We start from the raw sequence: 26,353 nt of genomic DNA, 5'->3' as shown, positions 1-26,353 counted from the left end.
CATGCCTGCTTATCAAATTTCTGGATTACTCTAGTCTGACAGAGGCAGCAAATACAGTGACTGATAGAATCAGTCAAGAAGAACAATGGGGCAAAGTCAACCTATGAAATTGAAAATGGATTAAGGTAAAGTATTGAATTTTAGTCAATCAATCAATTGGTTAAGAAGGGGATGAGAGAGACAGGGCTCGCCAATGTACCAGGGTGTGTGTGTGTGTGTGTGTGTGTGTGTGTGTGTCCAGGGGCCTCTGCCCAGGACTGACCTTCATGACTTCTCCCCAACTCCAGGGCTTGACCTTTGCTTTTTTTGGAGGGAGGGGTGCGGTCTTATGCTCTAACTGTTCCAAAGCCTACCTGACTTGAGGAAAACAACTCGTGCTAACAGTGCTTCTAGAAGACTAAGGAATAATACAAACTGATGCCAAATGTATTGATTTTCAACATCAAGTATCCTTTTTCTTTCAAGAAAACAACATGGGGAACCAAATAATTCTCCTAAGGTGTTTTGAGGGGGATGGAACAGGAAGAGGGTTGTGAGAGGTGTGATTTGAATACTCAGTGGTGTTGCGTTGGAAGAGCCTGATGATGCTTCTTTCTCTGATGTGGACGTTCCCACACTGGACACATCCAGCTAACCTCTAGATATGTCAGGTTGCAAGCAACTTTTATAGGCCTTGGAAATCATTTTGTCTCTTTGAGATGATTTGGCAGAGTTGTGCTTTTTTCTTTTATTTACTGATATTTTCTATAGCTCTTAGGAAACAACCTTATTTTGTTCTTCCTCTAGAGCTGGAGTGTATCAGCTTGCCCCTTCCTTTGCTCTGAGGCTCCAGGGTGGCATGGGAAGAGGGAGTGACCCCTAAGGGTTAAGCTCATTAATGCTTCATTGCTGTCTACTCCCAGACAAGTCAAAGTTACTATCCCCCAGGCATTTCTCTGGAGGAAAGGAACTTTCCCAGCTCTCCAAATATGCTATCCTTTAAGGGTAGACTGCCAGCTACACTTAATCAGTGCCCTGCCCTTTTCCAGCCTCCTGGGTACAAAGGCAAACAATCCCAAGGCATTGGCTTTGCCTCTTCCCCATGGCCTCCTTCCCCAGTGGGATGCCATATGTATTCATTCACGTGTCCAAAGGGATTCCTCTATTTATTGATGTTCTTGTCATATATCCCCTAGGAGCTCATTGTATCAGTCGAGATCTCAGTGAGAAACAGATGGCATGCTCACATTAGGGTAATTTGAGAAGAATTTAATAAAGGGCTATTTACAAGGCTGGGAACAGGGCTTAGGGAAAGCATAATGAATAGTCCAATGCTATGAAATCTAGTTGCCATTGTAGGTCTGAAGGTGTGAAGAGAAGGGAAAGAGAATCAGGATATGGGGATGCTGTGTGGAATGAAGCTCAAAGCAGAACCCTTGACCTTGGATGAAACCAGACCATGGCAGTCCCACAGCATTGGTAATAAATGCTACCCTCCTGGTTGCTTCTCTCCTTAACTCTTGTTGGTGTGAAACGTTGGCCACTTGTAAATCAGTAGGCAAGGGAGCCCAATGGTGTGGTCCAAGGAGTTCAGTCTCCCAGGGTTTGGTAGAGTAGATAAAGGTAGAGGGTGGATTGGGGGGGGGGGCAACTAGAAGGATCCAATAAACCCACTGAAGGTTGGAATTTGTGGTAAAAATCCTTCTCTTTTTGGGGTCCCACCTGCATGTAGTAGGTTTGTAGCAGTTTACTTGACTATGAGTTTCTCTCAGTCAGAGCCTCATCTTTGACTCCTGTATTTCAGGACCCAGCCCAGTACCTAAAAGATGTTTCATACATGCTTATGGGATGCCTGGTGAGTCAATGGATGAATGAAAGAATGAAGTGAGCTCAGCGGGAATTTGTCCTTATGTTTTGCTCACTGCTGTCCTCTTTGGAAGCCACCACTTCCCCGCCTCACTCGTGGGGCCCTAGGACCAGTTCCTGTTACTGAATGTCTGTATTACCCTCCTGTACCTAGATGGAGCTTCTGATGAGGTCTTGGGAGTCTTTGCTTCTATCATAGGAGTGTCATCAGGGAGCTCTTGTGTGGGGTACAGCCTCTGCTCTTTGGGATACCTCACTTTCCACCAGACAGGACTTCTATGACAGATGCTTAGTTCTTGTCCTTCTTCAGGGTTCCTGGAGGAAACCAACTCTGTTCACTTTAGGCAGATGGAATTGCTTTCTCCCTGCTATACTCCCATTAGATGAAGTATTACACATCTATGTTTTTGTATTTGTCATGTTCCAGGCACTGTGTTAGGACCTGGGAATGTTCAGGTGGATACGACATACATAGTTGGACACAAGGGACAAAGAACAGCAATCCCGAGGGGGAGAAGACAGGTAATAGGTAGTCATTACTAGGGTGATATGTGCCATGTTGCAAGAAAACCAGACAGTATGGGAGCACAGATGAGGAGCATTTAACCCAAACCAGAGGTTCAAGGATGTTCTGGAGGGGTTGGTACCTGATCTTGTAGGATGGGAAAGAGCTAAGCAATGGAAAGTGAGAAATATGTTCCAAACTAAGTGAAAAGTATGATAAAAATGACAGATGCCTGACATAGCATGGTCAAATCTGTATTTGAACAAATCTACATGAACAAAACTCTATTTTACTAATAAAAGTCAAGGTAGGATGGGCTGAGATGCAGGTGTTTCAAAGGGCAGGTAGAAGAGAAAATGGGGAAGGCTTGGTATGCTAAGCTTAGGAGTCATCAGGACTGTGATGAGGGTGAGTAGTGAAGCAATTACTTCAGATGCCAAATTTAAAGAGGCTCCAAAAGCTCAGTAATCAAGAAAAAATATCAAAATTTTAAATAATAATGAATAAGTATTACTGATTTTTTTTTCTTTGCCTCAGGTCCCCGTATGGCTCAGCATAGTACCATTACTGATCTTGTCTTCATGGCATTAAACTATAACTTATCTCTTCAACATATGGTGGTGGGACAACTGTATATCCACGTGCAAAATAATGAAGTTGGACCCCTACCTCACACCGTACACAAACATTAAGTGCAAGTAAATCATAGTCCTAAATGTAAGGATTTAAATTAAAACTCCTAGAAGGAAACACTAGAAAAAGTCCTCATGATCTTTGGCTAAGCAACGATTTCTTAGATGTGACACTAAAACCACAAGCAATCAAGAAAAGATTAATACGTGGGACTTCAAACTTATGTACTTTTAAGGACGCCATCGAGAAAGTAAAAGGATAACATACAGGAGAAAATATGTGCAAATCATATATTTGATAAGGAACTTGTATCTAGAATACATAATGAACACTTTCAATTTAATGATAAATACCTAATTAATAATACCTAATTAAATAAATTAAATTAATAACCTAATTAAAAACCAGGAAAGGGCACCTGGGTAGCTCAGTCACGTAAGTGTCTGACTTTTGATTTCGGCTCAGGTCATGATCTTATGGTTTCAGTTTCATAGATTCGAGCCCCGCGTCGGGCTCTGCACTGACAGCATGGAGCCTGCTTGGGATTCTCATTCTCTCCCTCTCTCTCTCCGCCCCTCCCCTGCTCATGCTTTCTCTCTCTCTCAGAATAAATAAATAAACTGAAAAATAAATAGTAATAATAAAAAACCCAGGCAAATGATTTCAGTAGACATTTCTCCAAAGAGGATACCCGAATGGCTAATAATCATGTGAATGATGCTCAGCATCCTTAGTCATTTGGGAAATGGAAATCAAAACCACAAAGAGGCCATACTTCACACTCACTAGAACAACTGTAACAAAAAGAGAGCATGACAAATATTGGTGGGGATGTGGGAAAATGGCAACCCTTTTGTGTCACTGGCGCTAATGTGAAATGGTAGGACTTTGGAAAACATCTTGGCATGTCCTCAGAAACTCAGGCATAGAGATGTTATCCAATCCAGAAATTACACTCCTAGCTACCCTCCCAAGAGATATGAAAACATATGTCCACACAAAACATGTACATGAGTGTAGACAGCAGGATAGAACCCATACCCCCGACCCCCAGCTATCAATCAGCTGATGAATGGATCAATGAAATGCGCCACATCCATGCAATGGAAAAATATTTGGCCACCAATAAAGGAATGAATTTCTTTCTGATTCATGCTGCAAAACAGATGACCCTTGAGAAAATGCTACGTGAAAGAGGCCAGCCGCAAAAGATCACTTATGATATGATTTCATTTCTGTGAAATATCTAGAAAATGCAATTATACAGAGATATAATGTAGATCACTGATTGTTTAGGCCTACAGTGAGTGGCAAGGGTGCTGGAGTGTTACTGCTAACAGGCACAAGGCCACTTTTTGAAATGGTGAAGCTATTCTAAAATTAGAATGTGGTAATGGCTGCATAATATTGTAAATATACCAAACCCTTGAATTATATACTCCAAACAGGTAAACTTTTTTTGTTTTGTAAATGATACTGCAACAAAGTCGTTGATATATTATTCATCTTGATTACTATTTTGGCACCCTCTTAAATTTGTGCCTTTGGAAAGGGCCTCCCTTGTCTCACCCCAGAGCAGGCCCTGGGAGTTAAGACTTCATTGGGTATACTGTAGGAGACCATTGGAGGGTTTCAAGCAGGGGATGGCCAGGTGTGCTTTCCGGGCACGTGGCTTTGCTGAGTTGTGGGGGATGGTTAAGGGCGGGCAATGTCACAGCCAGGGCCTCCAGCTGGGAGTAGTTATGAGATCTTCATCCCTAATATGTGGATGTGGCAAAGGGAATGTGCATGGATGACAGGTCAGGAGAAGGGACTGATGATCATGGTTCGGAAAGAGAAGTCTGGGCTAACTCTCAGCCTCTGGGTAGGTGACTTGGTGAATCTCAGTACTGCTGACTCGGGATATATGACATGATGACTTCAGTTTCGAACTTGGTTGAGTTTGGGCTCCTTGTGAAGTACCTAGGAGATTATAAGCCACCAGCTCATTATCATATTGTATTCTCCCCCTGCTTAACCATTTATGGCAGTCTACTGCTCCTAGGATAAACCCTAGTCCCCTGCGGTGGCCTCCCAGGCCCTCATGGACCTCTGCCCACCTCTCCCTCCAGCTCCTTCCTCTCACTCCCTCAGCTCAGCCACTCAGGTCTCCTTTCTGCTCCTGGAACGTGCCAAGCCATGTCCTCCCTAGGGGACCCAACACTCAGTTCTTCTGCCTGGACTCTTTTTCCTTCAACATTCTTCCTTCCTCTATTTTGAAAGACGCCATGATTACACAGGGCCCAGCCAGACAATCCAGGATACTCTCTCCATCTAAAGGTCGGCTGACTAGCAACCTTAATTCCATCTTCAACCTTATTCCTCCTTTACCAGGTAACCCAACACATTCCCAGCTCTGGGGCTGAGGGTGTGGACATCTTTGCTTTCCACACCCTCCTTTCATTCTTCACGAGAGTTTTACAGTCCCTATTACCCTCTGGCTTTATCTGCTTTTCTTACCTACTAGGATGAAAGCCCATGGGAATCTTCTAGCCTGTTGACATGGGTAAAATTTGGAGGGTGGATGGGAATGTGGAAGATAATGGTTCTCAAGCTTGTCTGCCCATCAGAAGCTGTTCACTTGTTCACACACTCGACCATGTTTATTAAGCATCTCCTTAGTAGCAGACCAGTGAACAAGACAGACTACAGATGCTCCTTCCCCAGCTCTAACATCTTTAGGAGGGCTTTAAATGAAAGGGATGCTGGGACCCCATCGGATGCCCTGGAGGCCTAGTCATGTTGACGAAGGATGGCTAATCATTAAACGGCAAGTTAATATTTGAATCTATTTGTTTTCTCCTATCAATTTGACCCTTCTTCCAGAGCAAGAGTTTGTGTGGGTTTTTTTGTTTGTTTTTTTGTTTTAGTTTTTTGGGTTTTTTTTTTTGTTTTGTTTTTATTTTTGTTTTTTGTTTTTTTGTTTTTTTTGTTTTTCTTGGAAGAGTGCTTCTAAAGCCATCTGTCGTGCAGGACAAATTGTTATGTAATTTCCAACCCATTGCCGACGGATACTTCTGTACAGTACAAAGAAGTAAAAAGAAAATGCTATAAAACCTGAAAGGAGGCTTGGTTGTCATGGCAGTGTTAAATGCTGCTAAAAGTTACTAAAGTTAGTATAGTGTCTATACTAAGCGTGTCACAGGCAGGGGCAAACGTTTCACAGGGTGGGTCCAGCCCTAGGTCTCTGACTTAGTTTTTCATCTGTAAAATGGGGAATAGTTTTACATATAGAGAGTTATTATGAGGATATGATTGGATAATGCAAATCACCAAGGCCATTTGGTCTGGCTTAATAAGTGGTAGTTATTAATGTCCATGGCTGTTATGCTTTAATGCTTCTTAATAATACCATAATATTCTGTTTTTGGTGTCATAAAAATCAAATTGGAGTTCCTCTGATTCTTCAGCAGAAAGCAGTATCTTGCTGGCTCAATGTAAAAACAGTGAAGATTTTGAATATCTGTGCTTGGGATTTGTTTTTCTCCATAAACAACAATGCAGAACACTGTTGATGAATAATAATCATTGAGAAACCCCATTTGCCTTTTAAACACCGGCCAGATGTTACCCTTCCCCATTGCAAACTGTGCCCACCCTCGGGCCCATTAGACAAAATGCTCGCTGTCACCAACTGACAGGGTCTTGGGATTGGCTCTTTTTAAATAGCCACAAGGTCACGGGGATTAAACGTTCTCCAGGGAGTCACAGGAAAAGTAGAATGTCAGCGTCGCCTTTTTTTCCCTTGAAGATGGCTCAGTGACATTTTCAGAAAGGAAGGACTGTTCCTATCTGTCAGGACTGAATGAGGAACACAAGGTTAGCGAGAAGGTTACTCACCACCTGGAGGTTGGCAATGCTTCTCCTTCTGAGAAGCCAGGCTAACAGAGAGAGCAGGGAAACTCTTTCGAGGGCTGGAAAAAGGAGGCAATGGATGATATGACAAGCCACTTGGCAATGGGAAAGAGCTAGCACTTTGGTACTAGATGGTCCTGGGTCTGACTCCCAGCCCGGGTCTTTGCTGATCTTGTGACCTCAGGCTTATTGCATAGCCTCTGGGACCATGGCACCTCCCTTGCAGGATCGTCTTGGGTGTTAGTGATACTGTATGTGAGTGTCTGGAACACAGTGAGTGATCGTAGAGTCTAACTATTGCTGATCTGGTCTCAGTCACCCGAACAACAAGGTTCAGCAAAAATTCCTTAAAAAAAAATTTTTTTTAAATATTTATTTAGTTTTGAGAGAGAGAAGGAGAGAGCAAGAGAGGGGCAGAGAGAGAGGGAAACACAGAATTCGAAGCAGTGCAAAGCTTGAACCCATGAGCCATGAGATCATGACGGGAGCTGAAGTCGAACACTCAATAGACTGAGCCACCCCGGTGCCCCTCAGCAAAAATTCTTGGACCCCCTTTCTCTGTTTGGCACATATTTTTAATCTTTGTACATGAGTGATTCTACTTACTATTAGTGCATTATAGATGCCAGCAGCTCCCTCAACCACACACATTGGGTGTTTTGCCCCTACGTCTATCTAGATACAAAAATTGTGATCCTTAACAAGAAATGTGTGTGTGTGTGAGCATGTGTATAAGTGAGTGCGTGAGTGGGTGTGTGTGTTCTGTGTGTCTGGGGGTTTTACTAAAGGTCTGTAGCATGGTTGAGGAAAGGGCCCCTGCAGTGCTCCTTGGTCTTATAAAAGACCTTGTGTTGGAGGTTTTGTCTCCAGAGTCTCCACGAAGCAAAGATGAAATCAGAAGCTCACGTCTCTTCGTTGAGAAGAAAAGAGTGAAATAAAAATCATGTATGTTTCCTTAACTGAATGGGAAGAGCTTTTGTAGAGGGAGAACCTCATACGTGGATTTAAAAGGACTCGTTTATGGAGGAGCAATGCTCTGAGTTGCCTCTCCTTGTGGTGATCCAAAAATGGAAAGATTCAAAATATTTATGACCCATTGAGTTAATCAAAGCACATTGTCAGCTGGCTAATCAGCTTGTGGCAAAGGTGTCAGGTAAAATTAAATTTGCCTCTGCTCGGTGCTCTATCACATGCTAGAGATCAGATAAGAACTCTCTGAACTCTGGGAGATGTCAGTTTAAATGAAAAATTAACAGAGCTTGTCTTAGCTGGCCAGGATCTAACCTGGTAACCCTGAGGACTGTGATAATGCCAGTATTTGTGAATCGTGGTCTGGAGAGTTGAAGTCATTGGTACATCTTCTTTTTGTTTTTTTTGTTTTTTGTTTTAGTTTATTTATTTATTTTGAGAGAGACAGCATGTGTGCGGGAGAGGCAGAGAAAGAGGGGAGACCAAGAATTCCAAGCAGGTTCCACACCGTGAGCGCAGAGCCTGATGTGGGGCTTGAACCCACAAAGCTGTGAGATCATGACCTGAGCTGAAATCAAGAGTTGATGCTTAACCGACTGAGCCACCCAGGTGCCCCTGTGAATCTATTGAAAAAAACACCATATTTCAAAAAAATGTGACATATGTTGATTGTAAGACACACCATTCTTATCCAAAAGAAAGAAAAGCCCCGAGATTGTCAATTACTGTATACGCCCATCAGTTGTAAGGTGAATCCTGACCTGCAAAGATATTAAAATGTGCAAAAACAATACGTGCGTCTTAGAATGGATAAACTGTCATAGCATTAATTTATAAATTATTATTGATTAGTTTGGCTGCGCAAAGACCTCACTAAACCTATTTTAATTTGACCCTGCTACACATTTTGTAGATTTCATGTTGGTCGCTAAAGGTTTTTCTCACCCTGCCTCATACTGTCAGCAGACAGAGGCATTGACTCTCCCACCGTCTGTCTCAACACCAGAGGCAATATCACTCCCCAAATCCCCATCACTTCTGGGACTCTCTCCTCTCCTTTCTGCATCCAAGGTGAAGCCTCCATACCACGTAGGGATTTTCCTTCCTAGGTTTTCTTTGGGGGAGCTCCAGATTCTCCATGTCTTTATTAAGCAGAGCAAATTCTTCCTCCCGGGTTGTGTCCCTAGATTTATAGAGCCAAGACACCTAGGAGTTCAACAAAACAAAGTTCCTGCAGCCAGAAAAATCTATCTTTTTTAGAAGGCAGGAGAGCAAGAATCTATTTTCAGTTGTGCATGCTCCCTGGGGCCTCACCCCCTAGCTGAAATACCTTGTCCACTGTTTCTTCTAAAACAAAAACACAATATCTTTCACAAGGCAGAGTCTTGTTAAGCTGTTAAGATACCCTTTCTCCAATGTCATTGTCTCTGTATATAATGCTGTGGGTATATGTTTGTGTGGCTGATTAACGAGACACAGTCTACAACATACAAAGGGCTGGTGAGGCAGGTGCCTTTCCTGTATGAAGGGGAGAGGTTTCTGTCTGAGGGGTGAAATCATTGCTTGTTTCCGTCTTCCCTGCTAAATCAAGTAGGTGAAGCTTGCCTGGGAGGCAGAAACTGCACTAAGGTGGGAGATAGTTTGCTCGGGTAGAAGATTTGAGTTTGGGTCATTTTGGGCTCCCCATACGCTGCTGTGATTGGTTCCACCAGCAGCTGATATGAACTGAGCACTTCCTGTGTGTGAGGTCTTGTGTGATGGAGGTTCAAGCTATTCCAACTCACATGCCACAGACCAGAAATGGTGTCTCAAGTTTGGTAGGGACTTGCTCAAGGTCACACAGAATGTTGGAGAAAATTAATGATGATGATGGTGATAATTTTGGTCTTCGAAGATGGCTCTCTCCCAGCAGAGTCTGGGTAGCGAAGAAGGCATGGGTCTCCTGGGAGGTGTTTGTGGCACAGATTTGGAGCCATTCCTGGAATCGCAAACTGCTTTAGGAGACCTGAGCCTCAGGCTGAAGCCTGGTTGCAATGGTTGCAGAGGAAGATGGCTGTCCTGGCCTTCTCCTTTGTGGAGGATTTCTTATCTCGGGATCTGGGGACTGTGCGTCGGGGAAAATAACATTGGCCTTCTCATGGACTCTTTAACACTTTCAATTTTACTTTCTATCCCACAGCCTAGCACAGAACACACATAAATCCCTCCTTCTCCTTCACAACTATAGCATGTCTTGTAATTTAGCAACTGTAAAAATGAGTAAGTACAATTAACAATGCAGAGTGAAAGACAGTGTGCCTATAACTCGTTATAAGTCAACTGAATCTCATTATTAAGGGATATAATGATCCTAATTAATATCCCGGCTTTCTGGTCTCTCCATAAATCAGTTGGCCATTACCTAGCTTTTTGCCTTCATAGTTTTAATATCAGGTCTGATTCAGGGCTACTTGGAGCCATTTGGCTCCTTTTTGACCTTGATATCACCCAAGGGATTGTATGGTGTGGCAAAGAGCAAAGGTAGGTACACTGAAGGTAGGTACACAACACTTGAGGTGAGCACAGAATAATATATAAACTTGTCAAATCACTATATTGTACACCTGAAACTAATGTAGCATTGTATGGTAACTAGACTCCAATAGAAACATTTTAAAAAAGAGCAAATGGGTGTGAGTCAGGACTTCTGTCTTGGCCAAGTCCCTGCTCGGGACATCCACGTGGGCTTGGGGATCAGCTTGGGGACTGACAGCACCTGATGGCCAGGTGGACTTGGGGACAGTGGGTTTCTATGGGCTTTTTGGAGAGGTGACAAAGGAGAAGCAGGTTCGGGGTCAAAAATCATAGTATGGAGCATTTGGAACCTGATATTTCTTCCTGATACTTATGAACAAATGTCGATCAGGACTGGGCCTCGGGAGAGGGGTCTGGAAAGGGTTTTGGGGAGCAGATGAGGGAGAAAAAAATGAATGGAGGGCAAGTGGAGAATGCCACAGGGATTCCTGCTTAAGGCTCCTGATAGTCTCATGAAGTCGCATAGATCACTTAGAAGGCTGAATAGTGTCACCTCCTATTGCCACCTCTGTCTGCCAGAAAAGAATGAAATACACATTCAGCATAGTAGCCCCAGTCCTGTCCCCAAGGATCTACATTTTGTGTTCCCTCCCTTCCTCCTGTCGGGGAAGATGGCCCATCTGGTTAATAAGGAAATTCGTACCATTCTCTCACTTGCCTACAGACATTAAGCTTCAGGTGAGAGGTGGGCTTTTCTGTTCCTTTCTAAATATGGCCAGCTGTCAGAATGTGACTCCTGGGAAGACATGTGAGCTCAGATGCACCACGAAGGGCTACGTTAGAGTCCTGAATGAGCAAGATAAAGCTGTGGTGGTTGATTTACAATTTGTTGGAATTGTGGGTTAGGGGGCTTCATAAGAGCTTCAAACGGCTTAAAGCGGGAAGTGCTGGAGAAAAGGGCAAGGCCTGCCTGACGTCCTCAGGGCTGCCATCTCTTATTTCCCTCTGACTGCCTGCCTTTCCACCGATGGAAACCTCATCATGACCATTAACGTTAACAACTCCTATCCTGGGAACGCACTTGACAAGAGTTTGGTGATCACACATCCCATAAAAATCCAGGGAAGGAGCCCTAGTAGGTAATTATTAATCTCCTTTTACAGAGGGGGAAACTGAGACTCAGAGAGAATAACTGCTTGGCCCAAGGACAAGCATTCAGTAAGTGATGTTGCTGAGATTAGGGCCGTCACACCCCCTCTCTCCCCACATCCAGTGCTATTGCCCTGGTTCGAGCCTCCTGCTTTCTCGTTCGGCTCATTACAACCCCACTTCTAGTCCTTTATCTCTTTAATATTTGATGTACACTTTGGTAGAGTCATCACCCTATAACAAGGCTTATATCGTGTCTACTGTCTTCCTTAAAAATCTGCCCTCTCCCCACAGCCTGTTACCAAAGGTGCAACATCCGTGAGAGATTCTCAGAGCCTTTGATCATCTGGTCCCAGAAGATGTGTCCTGGATATTGTAGCAATACTAGGCTAGTCATCATTAGCCAAACATGCCTCCTGTCTTCTTACCTGTCCAAGCATTTGCTTGTGCTATTCCTTCAGCACAGAGCACTTTTCCTTCTTTCATCTATAATTTACATTCTGCTCATTTTTTAAGGTTCAGTTCAAATGAACCTCTTTTATGGAGTCTTTCCTGATTACCCCAAGTCGAAATCAATAGCTCCTTTCTTTTCTGTTGCTGTAATTCCTTGCTTACAGTGCTTGTTTAACTCAACTTTGTGCTATGGTTCATAGTGCCCAGGTCTGAACGTCTTTCTACGTTTTGAATTCTTTCGGGGGGGGGGGGGGTCAGGAATTGCCTTATTCTTCATTCATGCCCATAGTCGATATGTAGTAAACACTTATTTAATGAAGAAATTCGTTAATAGGACATGCCAATATCCCAAGAAAGTCAATGAGCAAGCAAACATATTGAGCGTTGCCCTTGTAAGGAAGGGGGACTACTTGGGGCTCTATAGAACAGTGTTTCCACACACTGCTTGTGCCCTGCGCTCATCTTCCTGTCTGGCTGCAGAACAATGATCGGGACCACTTGTTGAGGATACTGATCTGGGCTCTTATTCCAGAGCTTTCTTGTCTGGAAATGTATGCTCTGACAGGTTGCCCAGGTGACTATATGCTAAGCCATGCTTGGGAGCCACTGGTATTGAATGTGTGAGTCTTTAAGAATGCCTTCATCTGCAAAATGAGTCAAGTTGGCTAAAGATAGGCTATATTCATTCATGAGACTGGGACTACTATTTTTGGATACTCTTCTTAGTCATGAATCCCTGAGGTTTACAAACAGATTCTGGAGTGTTGTGTCCCACCAGGAAGAATCTAAGTGGCTTCCGGATGGGGACAGGAGGATGCTTCAATTTCAATCTCCTCACTATTTTGACTTCTCCCGAGTTCCTGATTCCTCACCTCATCCTTCTGATTTCCTGAGTCTTGTTGATTTTTTACTGCCTGTCATGTTTGCATATCCCTTATGTATCCTCCAAATGCCGTCAACCCACTTGTTTGATGAACACATCTCCTTCCTCCTGCTTTCTCTCTTTGATCCATTGTTACCCCAGTCTTGGCATTTTCCTCAACATCCAGGTGTCATCCAGTGTGGCCAATTCTGTGAAACCTCATCTGAGTGTATTCCGAGTAAGATCTACCCGGTGTGTTGTTTCATATATTAAATAGTTCACCTCAAAGGCAGATTAAGCAATACTTCAGGGTAGGTAACTATGGGTATTTTAAACACTTATCAAAATATCATAATTATAAATTGGGTTTTCTTACTATTGAAGAAAGAATATATCCCTTGCTTTTGTGTACTTAGTATAATTGATCATGGAGGACTACTTGCACTATAAAAAAGCCCAGTAATAATATTAAGAACCACAACTTTTGTTATTGTTAGCATTGCATCCGTGGTAGTATTAATATTACCATTTCTAGTATTTCTATCATCCCCAAAAGTTATTAAGTGATTGCTATGTTGGGAATTCTCAGAAAACATTATGAAGCAGGTATTACTGCATAATATTTATATTTGTGGAAACTGTGGCTCAGAGAATTTGGGCACATTTTGCCTAGGGTCACATAAGTGGGAGCAGTAGAATTCCTCATCCCTGGTCTGTCAGACTCCAGAACCTATATATTACCCCTTTTTTTCTGCCCTGTTCTGGATACAAATATAGACTTTGGTTTCCAGAGGGTTGTAAACTGTAAAGTGAAATCGGTTAAGGTCTGATAAGAAACGGAATTCAACATAAAGAGACGTTAACAGAGGTGTGGGCAGGATTAACAAAACAGCATGCAGTATTGGGGTGGCACTTGGGGACCTTATTACTATCTCCAGGACTGCAAGAACCTAAACATATAACATGAACATCAACAGTTTTAAATGCCATATTTTGGGGTACAGATATCATTCATGACTTATCTAGCTTCTTGACTTACTGTTTCTTTTAGTAGCATATAGTGTTATGCTTTGTCCCCTTCTGATTTCTTTTTGCCTCCTACTTAATTAATGAATTTAGTTTTTGGTATCAAAATCATCATTCCATTTCATGTTTGCCTGCTACAGCTCATTCATTTATTTATTTTCAGCTTTTTGAAACAGTCCTTGAAGTGGGTCTGTTGTACACAACAAATTCCTGTATCTTGTTTAAATTTATTCATTTATTTTGAAAGAGAGCAAGAGAATACCAAGCAGGCTCTGTGCTTCCAGCATTTGATTCCACACGGGGGATCGATCCCACAAACCATGAGATCATGACCTGAGCTGAAATCAAGAGTTGGAGGCTTAACTGACTAAGCCAGCCAGACGCCCTGACTAGATCTTGTTTTTAAATCCAATCCATGTGTCTCTGTCTTTCCAGAAGTGAGTTTAGTCTCTTAATATTTAATGTAGTTATTACACTTTTTCAAACATCTTTCAGCCATATTTTCTGTTTTTTTTTTTAGCTTACTATACATCTCATGTCTTGTAAAGTTTGAAATAAAACTTTCATATAGAAGAACTTCTCCAAGTATGTTTCAAAGACAGTCTTTGTACTTCTCCAAAGAAAACATCCAGATGGCTAACAGACACATGAAAAGATGCTCAATATCACTCATCATCAGGGAAATACAAATCAAAACCACGATGAGATACCACCTCACACCTGTCAGAATGGCAAACATTAACAATTCAGGAAACAACAGATGTTGGCAAGGATGTGGAGAAAGGGGAACCTTCTCACACTGTCGGTGGGAATGCAAAACTGGTGTAGCTACTCTGGAAGAGTGGTATGGAGTTTCCTCAAAAAATTAAAAATAGAGCTACGGTACAGCCCAGCAATTGCACTACTAGGTATTTACCCAAAGGATACAAAAATGCTGAATCAAAGGGGGCACATGCACCCCTACATTTAGAGCAGCACTATCAACAATAGCCCAATTATGGAAAGAGCCCAAATGTCCATTGATGGATGAATGGATAAAGAAGATGTGGTATACATATACAATGGAATACTACTCAGCAATCAAAAAGAATAAAATCTTGCCATTTGCAACAATGTGGATGGAACTAGAGTGTATTATGCTAAGCAAACTAAGTCAGTCAGAGAAAGACAAATATATGATTTCATCCTTATGTGGAATTTAAGAAATACAACAGATGAACATGGGGAAGGGAAGGCAAAATAAGATAAAAACAGAGGGAGGCAAACCATAAGAGACTCTTAAATACAGAGAACAAACTGAGGGAGGCTGGAGGGGTGCTGGGTGGGAGGGATGGGCTAAGGGGGTGATGGGCATTAAGGAGGACACTTATTGGGATGAGCCCTGGGTAGTATATGCAAGTGATGAATCACTAACTTCTCTTTCTGAAACTATTATACTATATGTTAACTAACCTGGATTTAAATAAAATTTTAAAAAATTAAAAAAAAATAAAGTAGGTGCATAAATAAATTAAAAAAAAAACCCAAATAACAAAGAGAGTCTTTGTGTGGTAATTCAAGTGACATCCCATGCACCTGAAACTACTCTGGCATTCAAACAGAAGTTCAGATAGATTTAAGATGTTAGCTTCAGAGTTTTTCCATGCATTTGTCTTGCTTCTAAGAAATCAGATGTCAACTGGATCTTCATTCCATTGCAGGTGACCTTTTTCTTTGGAAGCTTTTAAGTCGTTTTTCAAGTGTTTATTGATGTTCTTTTTCTCTGTTAAGTTAAAGTATGGGTGGTCTGTTGTAAGTTTGGATTCTATAAATGTTCCAATCGCATAGGTTTCTCTAATTTGAAAAAAATTATCAGTCATTTATTTGTGTACTTTCTCCCTCATATGTTTTCTTTCTTTCTAGGGGCCCTATTGTGTGTATGCGGATAGGACTGACAGACTTTTCTTCATACCTTTTATCCCTTTATCTCTTCCTGAGGCTATTGGTAGCATCTTTGACTTAACTTTTCAATTTATTGATTTATTTTGCAGCTATATTCATTCCGTTATTCCACTCATCTATTGAATTCTTTATTTCAGCTACAAGTATCATGTTTTTCATGCATAGTGTCTTTATTGTGTTATTTTTGAAAATGAATTTTGTGTTCCTGGCTTATGTCTTGGATATCCTCCTCGTCTCTTTGGGGATATTCAATAAACTGTTCTTTAACTTTAGTTTTATCTGGTATATTAAATTTCTTCATCTGGCACAGATAATTCAGCTTGTTGCATTTCTGTCTGAATTGCAGTAAAGTGTGGTGGTAAAAGCACAGGCTTTGGAGCCAGGCTGCTTACCTTCAAAGCCCAGTTCTGCCCAAGGTCAGCAGACACAGGTTCTGTGTGATCTTGGACAGATCACTTGACCTCTCTGTGCTTTCCTTCTTTCACATTTAAAATTGGGATAATGAGCAGTTGTGAGGCTCTAAGAGGCTGATATTTGCGGCATGTAGAACCATGCCTTACATATGCTCAGTGATGGCTAAGTTTTTACTATTACCAGGGTCGTTTTACTCCTTGGATATTGTGTTATTTTCACCTCTGAGATGATATTTTTGTTTTGTTTTTGTTTTGTTCTGTTTTTGTCAGCATTAAAGGTCCTGGCCATTGTTTCTCTCGCTGAGTTTCCTGTGGAAGAGAGAGTGTCACATCTCAGTTATAACCCCTACCTCTGCCCTGGCATTGATTCTCTTTGAGCTTTTCTTCTCTGTCAGTTGCAAATACCTGGCTTTTGGGTTTGGAGGTGTGGGAGGAGGAGGGCTTTGGTCAGCCCTGCAGGTGTAGTTCAGTGCTCCCACTTCCGGTGGCTTTTACTGTTGGCTTGCAGCGGTCTGCCCTGGACATCTTTTCCTCTGGGATGTCCACCTCCACTCCATCTCCAGGGGGCCCACTCACCTTCTCTGGCTCCTTGGATTCTTCTAGATGTTCCCCTAATTTTAGAGATGTGTCAACCCTCCTTTCCCTATTTTGGGAGTTGCCAGTGTTGCATTGTGTCGGGGGTGAGGAGGTTGGGGAGGGGGGAGAGGCAGTCTTTGCTACTTTTCTATCTTGTCAGGCTATTAAAATCATGATTCACTCTCTGGCTTCACAATGGAAGAAATGGAGGCTCACCTTGGGAGGGGAACTCATGTTTACTGCATTCCCGCTGCTGGTGAAGCGTAGGTTCTAACACCGCAGTTTTACACCATCAGTGTGCAAATGTCTTAGTAAATTACAAGAAAAAGGCAATCGTATCAACAGCTTAACCTCCAGAAACCCATAGACTCAATTTCCTGGAGCCCTAACAGCACCCTCCCCTCCAGGGTGATGTGGGGAACAAAGGCAAGACGAAAATATAAATACAATTACATTTCTTTATAATCTGCAGCCCCTTGACAAATATTTGAGATAGGCGGGTAAAACACTCCTCCAATAAACTCCTAACTGTCATGCCTTAATGTTAACACCTTACCAGAGGGAAAACAACTTTAGCTTGGCAAGGCCTCCAGGATCTTAGGAGTCCTCTTTAGCATATGAAAATCCTTCTGGAGGCCTCCCTTTTGCCTCTACCTCCCCCAACTCCGTAGTGAGCAATCGGTCACTCATCATCACAGCCCCAGTGCAGCTCTTTCTGCCCTCTGGGTCCTGTCCCCCTGCTTTGATAAAATCACCTTTTGCACCAAATATGTCTCAAGAATTCTTTCTTGGCTGTCAGCCCCACAGTTCCCAAACCCCATCAATAGCAGTGCTCCCCCCTCCCCCCCCTCCCGGGCAGGAAATGTGCTAGATGCTTGATTCCAAATCCTCACAATTCCTGCAAGGAAGGATTTCTTGCCCGAGAGGATGCTGAAACTCCAAGAGGTTAGGTACTTGGCTTAAGCACAGAGAGCGGATAGATAAAGGGCAGAAGCTCCATGCTGTAAACACCAGATCACGCTCCTTTCCTCCCCTCTGCTTGGAGGCCCTTGGCTATAAAACGCCAAGTCCAAGTCACCAAGGGAGCTGGTGACAGCCCAGCAGCAGATCTTGGTCCAGGGACTCCTGATCCTCTGTGCTGTCTGCCACCTGCCCGGTCCTAGATCCCTGTTCTCTTCCTTGTCCATGTCCAAGGATGCAGACCAGTCCTTGGAACAGTCTGCTAGCAGCTGAGTGGAAAAACACCACCAGAGAACCAAGAAGGGGATTAAAAAAAAAAAAAGCAAAGAGAAGAGGCAAACACCTTATTTATCACTCTTGACTTCGTTACAAAAGATCTGCAAAGCTCACACAAAAAAGTCAACCTGCAAATCACGTTATGGTTAATAAAACAGTAATTTAAGCCCCCCTGGCTCTACCTGCAGCATCCTCAGGTACTGACGGTCCCCTTTTGGTGTTTTATTTTAGGGCCCAGCACAAAAGGTTTTCACCTTAACGTAATTAACTTTTTATCATTAAGATTCTGAAAAATTGAATTGTGTTGGACACAGGTCACCATAATGGGAATTTAATGGCCACGTATTACCATGCAAGCTAAGCTCTGAATATGTGCTAAAGGCTTCACATTGCTCCTGACCTATGCAAATTTCCCTCTCAGTGGCCCTTATTCTTCCCCATGGTGGCATCCGGCCCCCTCCCCGATTTCCTCTCATCTCCTTAAACAATGATTCCCTCATTTTCATATTAATTGCATCACTTAACTGAGATAATGCTCCCTCTGAAATGAGCAAAGGGATGAATCACTGAAACGGGCCATTATTCTTTTTGCTTAACCAATTTCACAGGCCCCGCACAAAGCACTGCCTTCATTTGGCTTCCTATAATTGCTTATCATTAGGCCCAGCCGCCCCACGAAGTACCTTTTTATTTATTTAAGTCTCATCTGATGGATGGAAAATGAGTCACTCGCATATCTGAGGAGCCCAGACTATTGCAGGCGAGGGGGTGATGGGATACCCTGGAGAACTCTGAAGGCAGGAATCGAGGACGGCCCCTCCCCTTCCTGGTTCCCACGGAGACTCCAGGCAGGAGACAGCCATCAGGTGACCTAGGGGCATCCAGCAGGAGCCCCACTGGCTCCCCGTGGCCGAACGGAGAGGAGAGAAGGCTTGATCCCCGTGATGGTGGCAGCTCAGCGCCCACGGTGGGATGTTTGGGGCTGCCCGGCTGCCTGCTTCACCAGGGAGCTTGGTACTTACCTACAGGACAGGGGCAGGTGTCCGTACCCTGGCCCGGACCTGCCTGTGCTGGACCCTTGGGCCACAGCCGGCCGGAGGAACACAGAGAAAGCCTGCTATGCATTCTTTCCCCGCTGCCCCTCCCCTGCAGCGGGCACTGAATGGGGAATGAGAGGGACAGAAGGAAAGGACATTTTCCGAGGGAAATTATGCTGTTATCAACCACAGACACACTCAGAAAGGCATCAGGAGAGAATGGCTCACGTGACAGAAAAAGGGAAAACTCCTACGAGGCTGTCAGGAGATCTGGGCTGAAGCATTCCCGGGAGGTTTGCTGGGGCACACGATGAACTTTTGTTCCTGGGCGCAGGACGGCCCTCCCAAAGCCAGCTATCTGTGGCCTTGCAATCCGTGCTGTCCTAATATCATGACTCAGATATCGCTGCTGTGACTCGGGCCCCGCCTGTTTGGTGGCGGCTGTAATTTTACCTTTGAGTCTTGTGCTGGTCACCACGGATCCTTGGCTGGGCACCCCTGCCCTCATAGGAACCCATCAAGAGCCTGACCTGGCAAATAACTTCTCTGAGGAAGTAAGGACAGTTTCCTGTGTCGTTGCCTTTGTGTCTTTGTTTGTGATGTCCCTAGGATGGCTGATAGGGGCTGAAATCCAGCCTGCACTGTCACCCTTCTTGACACAGAAGGAAGATGACTTTGGGAGTACACCTGGGCCACTTGATTTAGGGCAGGAGTTAGCAGAGGACGGTGGTGCTCAAAATGGGGACCTCAAGGCAGCAGCATCACCTGGGACCTTGATAGAAACACTGATTCTCAGGCCCCGCCCCTGACTGCTGAGTCTGAAAATCTACAGATGGGCTCCAGCGATCTGCATTTCACAAGGCCTCTGGGTCATTCTGCTGCTCAACCGTATTTTGATTTGGCTGTTTTATTTTTTCATGATGCTCTCACATGCAGCACCTCACCGGACTGTCACCGCCATTTTGGAAAGCTGGCAAGAAAGGTCAGTCTGGTGGCATTATCCCCTCTCTGCAGATGGAGAAGTGAAGATTATAGAGGTTACACGACTGGCTGAGGGCTTCCCAACCTGTTGGAGCCGGAAATTGTCCTCCCACGTCCAGGTCCAGGCCACTCAAACTCAGCGTGCAAAGACCAAGATGACTCTTAGAGGCGGAGCAGAACTCCAGAGTCAACAGCAGAACATGAAAAGAGAGGTTTTCCATAACCCTCCAGGTATTGTTCAAAGCACATTTGAGAGCCACAGCCCTTTGGCTAACAGCAACACTGAGACTACCACCCCTTACCAGCCACAGGAGCTTGCTCAAGGTCCCAATGTCTCAGAGCCTTGGCTTCTGGATTATAAAAGGGGGTTGACATGGGGCGCCTGGGTGGCTCAGTTGGCTAAGCGTCTGGATCTTGATTTCGGCTCATGTCATGATCTCACAGTTCTGTGAGTTCAAGCCCCACATCGGGCTCTGTGCTGACAGTGCGAAGCCTGCCTGGGATTCTGTGGCCCTCTCTCTCTGCCTCTCCCCTGCTCTCTCTCTCTCTCTCTCTCTCTCTCTCTCTCTCAGCAATAAATAAATAAGCTTCTAAAAAAAACCTTATAAAACGAGGCTGATAAGAAGCATTTCCCGCAGAGGCTGTTTTGGGAGTCAAAGAACGTAATGCTTGTAGATTCATTGGCATATATGTCACTCATAGCCAGCAGTTAATAAGTGATTATACTATTACCATTAGGAGTTAACAGGGGGGTAAAGAGGGACACATCTCAACCCTTAACTGTTCAAAAGGATAAGGTCAGCAGACATGTACCAAGCTCCTCCCACACGCCCTGGTTTCTGAAGTGGGAACCTCTTGCAGGCATGGGACTGGATGCTGGGTGAGATCTGTAAAGGCCGAGAGGGCTGGAACTGGGGGAGAAGCGTTTTCTGGAGTGGCCAGTGGGGGCAGAGCCGGAGGGAGACCGAGCTGTGTTCAGGAAGAGGCACTCGACCCGGAGTCAGGAACATAGAACGCGCAGGGCAAGACTGAATGTAGGATGAGTGACAATGACGGGATCTGGCGAGGGGGTGTGGTGTGCAAGGGGAGGTTTCTGTAGGTCATTCGGGGCCAGGTCTGTGAGCTGTGGATGGTAAAGAGGTCCAGTGATTTGTGGGGCTGGCATTCTGGCATGGGGATGGTCTGATGGCTCACGAGGGCTCTGTGCTGCTAGATGCTACAACAGATTGAATCTTAATATTGCATGTTTGAAAAAATATTGACAGTGTTGCAGGTGAGCCCCCTTCCTGTGTCCGGCAACCACAGGGGAGAAGGAACCCGAGGAACATTTGCAGGGTCCCTCTTTCCTCGGAGAGAAAGTGCGACTCAGTGGCTGAGTTGGATCCCTGGTTTATTCATGCAGCTGCTTAGGAAAGGCTGCCCAGAAGCTGTTCCCCAGGGTCCTCATCAGGAACTGAACCAAGCAGCACCTTGATCTTGGACTTCCAGCCTCCAGAGCTGTGAGAAATGTCATGGCTTAAGCTGCTCAGTCTGTGATATTTTGTTATAGCAGTGTGAGCTTGTAACTCAGCCAACGTGAGTTCACTCCTTGGTGTCAGAAACCGCACCAGGAAGAGGTGCAGAACAAAGAAAAAGTATCTGCAGCAAATAAGGAGACCACAGCGAATGGCTTCCAAAGCCATGACTCCCCTAGAGAGGATGAATGGGTTCCTTTTGCTTAAGGTTAGGGTGAATATTTAGATGGGGAAACCTTGTCATGGTTTGTAGAGGCGGGCGTAAGGTCGCACATGTGCCATAAGGAAAAGTGTCTATGCATACATTGTATTAATATACATGTAAATGAGGCTGAGGCCCCTACTTGGGTGATTTTAGTATTATAATGGAATAAAGGCAATGATAGATCATTCCAGAGGTCACTCCGTGGTCCATCTGTGCAGCCACAAGTCAGGGGTTTAGATCAAAAGTTCTGGGTGGTCTGGGATGGTGGAAGGTCTTGTCAGGGAAGTCTCCATCACCTGAGGGGTGGTTTTGGGGTTTCATTTGCCTGAGTTAACAGGTAACCTGGAAAGAAGACCTTAAGGAAAAATGTAAGACAAAGGTTAGTGAGTACAAGCAGGTGGGCAGTAAATGTCAGGTCTTGGGGTCTAGCTGGTGACAAGCTGACCAAATCACTACATGAATCAATAGTTTGCTTCCTGTTTGACTTTTGCAAACTGTTCCTTGAGACCATATCATCTTGGTTGGATTCCAGAGGGTGGGAAGTTGCTGTGGCCCCCAGCCCCCTAACAGGACAGTCTATTTAGGCTTCTGCTGGCTATAGGAGTCCTTCAGACACTTCCAACAAACACCTCATTAGCTTCTGCTTGCATGCCATTAATAACAGGGAACTCACTACGTTCCAAAGCAAGCTTATTCACCACAACTGTGAGACCTTTTCGAGAACAGAAATCATCCCTGAATCGTCAGCTCCTAGAATCATGTGTGGCATTTAGCAGAGGCTCAATGAGTCTTTGTTGAGTTAGTGATACAGGGATGCAAAGTGCATTTACTCATTGCTGGAGTTGAATAGTTCATTAAACTCATTTTTCATGATGTACAACTGAGGATTTCAAGTAACCTTGCCAAGTTCGTTGAATAGAATCCCGCTCCCTTGATACCTCCACTATGATGTTTCTTACTGTGAACTTTTTCTTCCTATAGAATTTAGAATCCACCGTGGACAAGAGGAGGAAAACGTATGAACCTAAGTAGTGAAGAATGAAGTACTCATTGTGTGTAGTACTGGCCTGGAGGGCCATGGATTTCAGAAATCAAGATTGATGTGAGCTGGAGTGTTTGGCATAAACACGTTCATCATGGTGTAGGCAGAATGAACTGAGCCCGAAAGGGTGAGCAGGACTTAGATGGCAGAGGGGCAGAGAGAGGTGGCTGTCACTAGAAGAGGTACAAGGACCACAGAAGATTGGTGAGTGCAGAGCATGCGAGGGAATTTATAGGTAGTGGGGCCAGAGCCTGGAGGGGAGTCTTGAAAGAAAGGGAAAATGACAATAGGGAGCCATTGCAAGTTCTTGAACAGTGAGATAAAGTGGTGCTTTACAAACAATAATTTGAAAGTGATGTTTGAGATGGATTCAAGTAGGAGAGACTAGAAACCCTTATTATACCCATTAGCAGTCCAAATCACCATGTTTGTTGTTGTTGTTGCTGTTTGAATACTACGTGGCAATGAGAAAGAATGAACTATGGCCTTTTGTAGCAATGTGGATGGAACTGGCGAGTGTTATGCTAAGTGAAATAAGTCCTACAGAGAAAGACAGATACCATATGTTTTCACTCTTATGTGGATCCTGAGAAACTTAACTGAAGACCATGGGGGAGGGGAAGAAAAAAAAAGTTTGAGAGGGAGTGAGCCAAATCATAAAAGAGTCTTAAAAACTGAGAACAATCTGAGGGTCGATGGGGGGTGGAGGGAGGGAGGGAGGGTGGGTGATGGGTATTGAGGAGGGCACCTGTTGGGATGAGCCCTGGGTGTTGTATGGAAACCAATTTGACAATAAATTCCATATTTAAAAAAAGTTAAAAATAGAAAAAAAAATTCAGTGTAGGGATGCCTGGGTGGCTCAGTAGGTTGAGTGTCCAACTCAATTTTGGCTCAGGTCATGATCCCAGGGTCGTGAGACTGAGCCCATTTCAGGCTCTGTGTGGAGCATGGAGGCTGCTTAAGATTCTCTCTGTCTCTGTCTCTGTCTCTGTCTCTTTCTTTCTGCCCCTCTCCTCTGCTCCCTTCCTCCCTCCCTCTCTCTTTAAAAATATAAATTAATAAAAAATAAAAAAATTCAGCTTAAAGTTTAAATTGCTTTCTCCAGCAATGCTCTGTAAATCGCAGACATGCCAGAAGGGAAGAGCCTCCCTGGAACTCCCAAATCACACCGTATTACACACTTCTCTGGGTTTCAGTGTACTTAGTTGTGACTGGGAATTAACCAATTCCATAAACTACCTCTTTCCACAAGGTGTGACTAGTTTGTTTACTGCAGCAGATCATTCCAAATTTGGAATAATTGGTGTTAGGAACCATTGAATTTCCTTGACTTAGAATTGCCATGATAAAAGCTACGGTTGGGAGAGATTGTAGAGTGGCAGCAAAGAGGCATTTTCATTGTGAACAACATATAATTAAAATGAACAGGCTGACTTTAAAGCTGACATATGTCATAAAAATTAAACTGGGAAAGAGCCAAGCTTAGAATAATGATACTGAGGAAAAATAATCCTTAACAATTGTGGAGTACATTAACATTTGTATTAGTTTATGTGGACTAAACTGCAGCCAGAAAGAAATTAAGAAAGGTAGTAGCTCAAACACAGGGAAACTTGTTTTCTTCTTACCTGAGTCTAGCAGGAATGGTTGCCCAGGTCAGCAGAGGTGGCTGGTGGTGGGGAGACAGCTTCTGCCCCATGAAGTCTTCCAGGGACTTAGGTTGACAGTGGCTCTACCGTCTTCAACACATGGCTTCCAAGGGTGTCCCAGTCATCATTATTGGTCTGTGGCCACAGGAAAGAGCACATGGAGGAATCTGGAGGTTTTTATGGCCCAGCTTGACATGGTACACATCACGTCCACGTGCATCCCATTGGTTCAGACCCAGTCGTGCAACCATGCCAAATTGCACAGGAGGCTGGGAAATGCAATCTAGCTCTGCACCTAGGCAGAAAGGAAGAATAGATCTTAGCAGACAGCTGGAATTCTTCACACAGTAGATCTAACAGGTAGGTACTCTGATCTCTATTTTACTGACGAAGACGGTGAAATTCTGGTTAAATGAATTTTGGGGGAAACATTAGCTACGTGGATCAGGAAAAATTCAAGATTATCATCTTTCTGTTTAAACTTCTGCCAGAAATGTAATTATTTATAAAACCAAAGATTCAGAGAACATCTACAGTGTGCCTACCTCTGCATCTGCATTATGTGCTTGGAATTCATTGGTGGTGAAAGCCTCTCTTGGCTTTCCCACTGAAGAGTGATTTCTGCACATACGGACTGGAGAATGAAGCTTCTTTGCCTTTGATCTTTAAACACTGTGTGAAACCCATAGTCGCATGCCTTATTTCCTAGATGGGTTAAATTTTTTGTATAATACACATGACATTTAAAAAAGCCCTACATATTCACAAAGCTGTAAATTTGTCAAGAGGAGAGGGAGTGACATTTCTGGATGTTTTATAAAATCTTTGTAGCATTTAGGATGGGGTTTCAGAATCAGACAATAAGGAGTTCTTTTTTTTTTTTTTTTATTTTGGAGAGAGGGAGCATATGAATAGGGGAAAGAGACAGAGGTAGAGAAAGAATTGGGATCATGACCTGAGTGGAAATCAAGAGTCAGACGTTCAACCCACTGAACCATCCGAACCATCTGGGTGACTCAAGGGATTCTACTTTCAGTTTCTCACCTTTAATCATTTCATTTTACCTTTTAAGTTGTGGTTACATTCTTTAAAAAAAATTATTTAACATTTATTCACTTTTGAGAGACAGAGAGAGACAGAGCCTGAGCAGGGAGGGACAGAGAGAGAGGGAGACACAGAATTGGAAGCAGGCTCCAAGCTGTGAGCTGTCAGCACAGAGCCTGATGTGGGGCTTGAACCCATGAACCATGAGATCATGACCTGAGCTGAAGTTGGATGCTTAACTGCCTGAGCTACTCAGGTGCCCCAATCTTTGTGTGTTTTTATGTATGTATGTGTGTATGTATTGAGTTTCCCCAATGAAATGCTATCTCCTTGAAAGTAAGGCTCCTGTTAGGTTCACTCACTGCCACGTCCATAGCACTAGCACGATCCTGGAATCATCCATTGCTGAAGAGACTGTCTTTTTTTTCATTGGATATTCTTTCCTGCTTTGTCAAAGATGAGTTGACCATATAGTTGTGGGTCCATTTCTGAGTTGTCTATTCTGTTCCATTGATCTATGTGTCTGTTTTTGTGCCAGTCCCATACTGTCTTGATGATTGCAGCTTGGTAATATAGCTTGAAATCCAGAATGATGATGCCTCTGGTTTTCTTTTTCTTTTTCAGGATTTCTTTGGCTATTTAAGGTCTTTTCTGCTTCCGTACAAATTTTAGGATTCTTTGTTTTAGCGCTACGAAAAATGCTGGCGGTGTTTTGATAGGGAATGCATTAAATATGTAGATTGCTTTGGATAGTATAGACATTTCAACAATGTTGGTTTTTCCAATCCATGAGCATGGAATGCTTTTCCATTTCCTTGTGTCCTCTTCAGTTTATTTCATACGTGTTGTATAGTTTTCAGAGTAC

This window comes from Prionailurus bengalensis, chromosome B1 (genome assembly GCF_016509475.1).
Source record: "Prionailurus bengalensis isolate Pbe53 chromosome B1, Fcat_Pben_1.1_paternal_pri, whole genome shotgun sequence".
Lineage (NCBI taxonomy): Eukaryota > Metazoa > Chordata > Mammalia > Carnivora > Felidae > Prionailurus > Prionailurus bengalensis.
The sequence above is the reverse complement of the archived record's forward strand: the minus strand, read 5'-3'. Positions refer to the sequence as shown.